Source organism: Rosa rugosa, chromosome 3, assembly GCF_958449725.1.
Source record: "Rosa rugosa chromosome 3, drRosRugo1.1, whole genome shotgun sequence".
Lineage (NCBI taxonomy): Eukaryota > Viridiplantae > Streptophyta > Magnoliopsida > Rosales > Rosaceae > Rosa > Rosa rugosa.
In genome coordinates, this window is record NC_084822.1 from 15,688,751 (window position 1) to 15,695,040 (window position 6,290).

Consider the following 6,290-nt stretch of genomic DNA (forward strand, 5'->3'; position numbering starts at 1 on the left):
TTCTGGTGGCTTTCTCCGGGTACCTCACACAGAATGCTATACCGTCTGGGGTACCGATCCAACTCCTAAATCCTGTATCAATAACACACGCTTAGAGGGGTAAACCGTACCGGACGGTTTACGCCTCTCCGATGCTTGAATGAGAAACTAATATAGATGCGTATCAAGTAAATAGTGGACAAAAGGAGTTATTACCCGTAAAAGGTGGTTGTGCTAATGCCTTTATACTCGAGCATGTGAAGGAAGTCTCCCCCATCTTCGATGTGGGACACTAGTTGTTCTTCTGATGCCATATCAGTCCTCCTGTTGTGTAGATAGTTGGGCTGTGCTGGCCTTGCCCAGGGCCCTGGGTGCCCGGGGTGGCATCCCAAATGAGCCCCGCCATGGTGGGTCGTGAACCCGGCCCATGGCATAGTACATGGGAGTACCGATGGGGCCCAGCCGATAGTGCCAAACTTAGTTGAGACTTCCCTAGTATGTACACCAAGCCCGGCCGCTGTTGACTTGATCACCCTTCCAATATGTTTGTGTTTGTTTTACAAGCTTTTAAGCTTAGACTAGATGGTCTGGTCGATCGAGGTTTAGGTAAACAGATTGAAAGGGTTTACCCACTTCTCAATTAAGGCGTCTGATTTGTTTAACGGTTTAACCACTTCCCAATACAAATTTGAAACTTCGTGCCGAGTCCGCTCTCTGCGAAAGTTGACCCAAAAAATGATCTAGTTCACCATCATTTCCATTGACCAACAACATTAATTCCTAACCTCCCAATATAACCTTCTTATTTCTAATATAAAAATAAAAAAAATTGTAAAAACTTATAAATGTTTCACTATCCTCGATCCGGACTTTTATTTGTAATCACCCATCGGCTGAGGGATGAAGAGACGACTTCAACCTTCATCTTTGATTAGGTCTTAGATCTAAGTCATCTAACCAAACCACACAATCTCTATCTCTATCTCTAGAAATGCATCCCTATCTTCTCCTCCTGCAGCTCTTAATAATAATACTAGTATTCTTATCTGGGACTCTGGGTTACCAAAATCCTTGGGGGTTGATGATGAGCGGCAATGAATTAAAAGATTAGGAGTTGTAGGAATTGCAGTTGGTGAATTGCATTTTCTTTATATCTGATGCCCTAGTCTGGTATCTCTTTCGGGCCTAGAAATTTGACAAAGAAGCGAACCGATAATTGGAATGTCAGTGAAATTGAGAGGAATTTAAGATGTAAAAGATTCATAATGATATACCAACCATATAGTTTTGCTATGTTGGGGTGGTCAACATGAACTATAACACCAAGCTCAGATAACAAGTCTGCTGTCATTTCTCCTGGGTTACCTCTAGTTAGACGTTTAATTGCGACAATCTGCCCATCTTCCAATGTCCCCTTGTAAACTTCAGCATAGCCCCCCTCCCCAATCAAGTTCTCTTTAAAAAAGACAAACAGAACACGTTATCAGCCCCATAGGATGGGAACCCTTTTAATAAGAAACCATAATCTTATTGAATACGTAGCTACTGGCTAAGAAAATGCAATGTAAGTTCCCTGAAAATGACAATTAATAATGTCCTTTTGGGTTACTCTTAATGTGGTATATATAAGAGTAATAATTACATCAATATAGGTCTTTTATACGAAGGCTTACGCCTTACGCCTCAAGGCGAACGCCTTCTTGAGGCTCACCGAAAAACATTGATGAGCGGTACCTCAACTGCAGCCAATCGTTTGAGTGTGCCAGTATCGGGAGCATCCGTTACCCTTTCTGGGGATCAAACAGACCTGATTACTGTGGCTCCCGGAGTTCAAGTTGAACTGCAGCGGCGACGCCCCGTCCATCTTGATCCAGGAACAAGAATTTCGAGTCCTTTCTATCGATCAGAGTCGAAGCAGTTTCACAATTGCTAGAGCCGATTACTGGAATAACGTTTGTCCGTTGTCCCTTACCAATACCACCACCATAGATAATTCATCATCCCGTGTTCTTGAATATGCTCCGGATGTTCAATAACTCTTCCTCTTCTACGCATGTCCCCGACTAAACATTCCTCTCCCACCTCAGCTTACCAGCCAATTCAACTGCACCACAAACTCTACTGCTGGTACTACTACCGATTCTATTAATTATTATGTGACGGAACATCTCACGAATTTCGGGGATCTCCAACATTAGTAGTACCTTTGAAACCTGCAACACAAGTGTTGCCGTCCGAATTTCTCAATCGGCAGCTTCAAATTTGGCTGTGAATTTATCCGAGGAAATATAGGATCTGCGCTGCATTCTGAGTTTGGGCTGAACCGGGATGCAAGTAATACCTTGTGTGATCAATGTCAAGCCTCTGGTCGTCAGTGCAGATATAATACATCTTCAGCTGAATTCAGTTGCTACTGCAAGGATGAACCTAATCCTTCCAACTGTGGAGGTATGCATGCGCCTCTTATCTTTTAGTAATTTGAGTGCCTTGTTGTTTTTATTTGAATTGGTTCTTTGAACTTGCTTTGTTACGGTTTCTCCTTTATCCGATCCTGCCTTAAAAGAAAATAGATTTAGAAATGTAAATTTAGAGTTCAAACCATCTTCTTGGGGTGAGAATACAGCTGTACGTGCTACTAGATATAACCAGTGGCGGAGCCAGAAATTAAACTCGAGTGGGGCACCCGAAAATCTTAGAAAAAAGATTTGCATACATCAAGTAATCAAACTCTAATAAAAATTAATAAATTATATTAAAGTTACAAAAATATCAATATTTTTTAATTTACCTATCCATATAGGACAATATGGTACTAACTGTTCTTAATTTACCTACTTGATTTGTATAAGCCTCTATGCCGACGTGTCCTCATATCTAGATATATACTTCTTTTATCTTTGATTTTTAAAAGGGGGCTGAAATTTGCATACCCTATTTTGCATTCTACACACCCTTTGCCTTTTTTTTTTAATATTTCTTATCAACTCAAGATAAATCTCTTCCAAAACTATCCTTTTCTCTCTCTCTCCCTCCTCTCTCCATCCACAGAACCCAGAATGATGATGATTGTAGGTTAAAATGATGTTCCTTGCAAGCTGCATATCATGTGTCTGATGTCTTGTATGAAATTGATTTTTGTGATGGAATCAATAATCAAAAGGTATATAATGAAATTGTTCTACTCGTCAAAGATTTCAGCCAACTCCGAATCGAAAGCCCACCGATGTTCTTCAATACGTCGTAGGAAGAACATCATCGCCGACGACGACAACGTCGCCGCTGACGTCATCTTCCCTCCGATTCCCCACAGCTCCTTAGCCGCCACGATCGCCCTCCACGATGATCGCAAAAACCCATATGCCCCCAGATCATCTCCCTCCCCGACCAAAATACCCACCTTTATCAACCTCTCCGATGAACCCGACGACGGCGATGGCGACGACGACGAGATTCGGATCCTCCGATTCAAACCCACCAAAACCCACTTCAAAAAGCGAAGAACAAACCCGTTTACAACCGGGTCCGTCTGTGATATTTGTGCCGACGACAAGTTTGGGTACCAATCTTTTCCGATCGAGAATGGTTGAGGCAGTAAGGATTGAGTCGAGTGGGCTAGCTGCCATTGCTATAGGGGTCTGAGATTTGGATCGGAGGGAGAGAGAGAGAGAGGGAGGGAGGGAGAGAGAGTTTTAGTTGTAGGTTGTGGAAGGGAGAGGATGAGACAAAAAAGTATATGGGTGATTTGGTAAAAGCAGCATAAGGGGTGTGTAGAATGCAAAATAGGGTGTGCAAATTTCAGCCCATTTTTTAAAATTATAAGAAATAATAGTGTTAAGGTTAAAAAAACAAGAAAGTAGTCTAATGCTGCAAAAGGACTCGAACCTGAGACTTGCAGCTCCATTAGTAGCTAGAAACAAGAAGCTACCACCGCACCAACTCGACATTTAGTTATGAGTGGAAACTCTATACTACTTATTCTCGAAAAATCCCAGTGGAGCACGGGACCCACTTGGTCCTAACGTGGCTCCGCCCCTGGATATAACTATACTCTGTTGAGAATATGCTTGATTTGTTAATAACAAACAAGCTAGGGAGGAACCTTCCTAATCTTAATATATACTAGTCTTCCTCCACACATGCAGACAAGTTTATTTATTTATTTTTTTTTTCAGAAAGAAAAAAAGATAATAGATTAAAACAGTTATTGTAGAGAGAAATTAGTGGGAGACTAAAGTGAGTTGTGAGATTTTTTTAATAAAATATAATTTGTAATTGTCATAATTGCCCTTGTGATTTAATTAATTCTCAAAGTTTTTTAATATTTTAGGGTCAATCCTATCAAATTTTTTAGTTTTGGCTAACAAAGCCTCTTTTCTTAATAATAGTAAGTGTATATATATAGCCAATACTGTAAATTTGAAATTTGCATCATATAGAGTTCTATATATGTACAAATCTACGAATCAGCTGTTATGAGTTTTTCTAGACACACCATGATTTATAATCCTTTTGGTCGCAGGCTCAATATCACGTGATTGGATCATAGGTACGCAATCCATAAGTTCCTGTGAATAATTTGACGTTTATTATTATTATTATTATCGATTGTCACATTCTTGCAAAAATGAATGAAATCCATAAACTTACAGGCATCTCGGCGGGTGTTTTTGGGACCATTGTACTAATTGTTTGCCGTATATGCATATCAAGGAAAAGTTCTTTGGTCTTCTTCAAGAAACATGAAAAGGATGAGTTTGACATTGAAGCCTTCATCAGAAACTGTGGATCGCTAAGCCCAAAGCGGTATCGTTATTCAGATTTGAAGAAAATGACAAACGCATTCAAAGATCAAATTGGTAAAGGTGGATATGGAATAGTGTTCAAAGGAAAGCTACCAGATGGGCTCCTAGTCGCAGTGAAAGTGCTAAGTGAATTGAAGGGTAATGGAGAAGTTTTATCAATGAAGTTGCAAGCATTGGTAGAACCTCCCATGTCAATATAGTAAATCTTGTGGGATTCTGCTACGAAAGGGAGAAAAGAGCTCTCATATACGAGTACATGCCTAATGGATCACTAGATAAGTTTATGCATAATAAGCAAGGATCTTCTGATGAAAAGTGCCACTTGGAATGGAAAACATTATCTGAAATTGCAGTTGGGATTGCTCGAGGACTAGAGTATTTACACCGCGGTTGCAACACAAGAATTTTACATTTTGACATAAAGCCACAGAACATTCTTCTGGATAAAGATTTTTGCCCAAAGATATCTGATTTCGGCCTTGCCAAACTATGCATGACGAAGGAAAGTATTGTATCGATGCTAGGGACAAGAGGAACTGCAGGATACATTGCACCAGAAGTGTTTAGTCGGAACTTTGGAGGAGTATCTCATAAATCTGATGTTTATAGCTATGGGATGCTAGTTCTTGACATGGTTGGTGCAAGAAAGAATTTGGTTTCAGAAGTGTCTCATACCAGTGAAATGTTTCCACATTACATTTATAAAGATCTAGAGCTAGAGAAGAATGAGATTATATTTGGGGAAATAACAGAGGATGAGAGCAAAATAGCAAGAAAGATGATATTGATAAGTCTTGGGTGCATTCAGACCCTTCCATCTGATCGACCATCAATGACCAAAGTGGTAGAGATGTTGGAAGGACCTCTTCATTCCCTGCCAATTCCACCAAAGCCTCTCTTATGTTCTGAAGAAGAATTTGCACCCATGTCCCAACCATCTGAAACAGGCTAATAAGCCAATTACTTATATTGGATGTTATCTATAACTAGGAACTTCAAGCTGAACTTGTGTTGCAATGGAACAGTTTGTTATTACAAGTGACCTGGTAAACCACTATGCACTTTTTATTTGGTTTAATTGCCAATATGTTCCCCAAATTTGGTCATAATTGTTGATTTGTAACTCGAACTTGCAATTGCGAAAACCAACACCTTTCTTGGCACACTTTGCCAATATGCACGCAATTGCAATTGCGAAAACTAACAACTTTCTTGGCACACTTTGTCAATATACACGCAATTGCAATTTGCGGCACGCCTTATAGCAAGGAATGCATGTATACTTCCTAATTTTCATATTTGGATCATTGATAGTCCTTGGCTATATTATGTATTACTCTCTGATGTGATCTCTAATGTACTTTTTTTTTTTTTTTTTTTTAAGGAGAAATGAGAACACTTTTATTACTCGGACTTTAGTACAATCAATAGCATACGTTACAAGAATCTAGCCATGGTCTAGAAAAACATGCAAGCCCCTAACTAGTAACAATCACTCCAAACTCCTAG

At 39.8% G+C, this 6,290-nt stretch overlaps 1 pseudogene; it reads left to right on the forward strand.

The window, feature by feature from the left end:
- Positions 1 to 1,571: 1,571 nt before the first annotated feature.
- Positions 1,572 to 5,819, forward strand: LOC133737302 (LEAF RUST 10 DISEASE-RESISTANCE LOCUS RECEPTOR-LIKE PROTEIN KINASE-like 2.1; annotated as a pseudogene).
- The last annotated feature ends 471 nt before the right edge of the window (positions 5,820 to 6,290 follow it).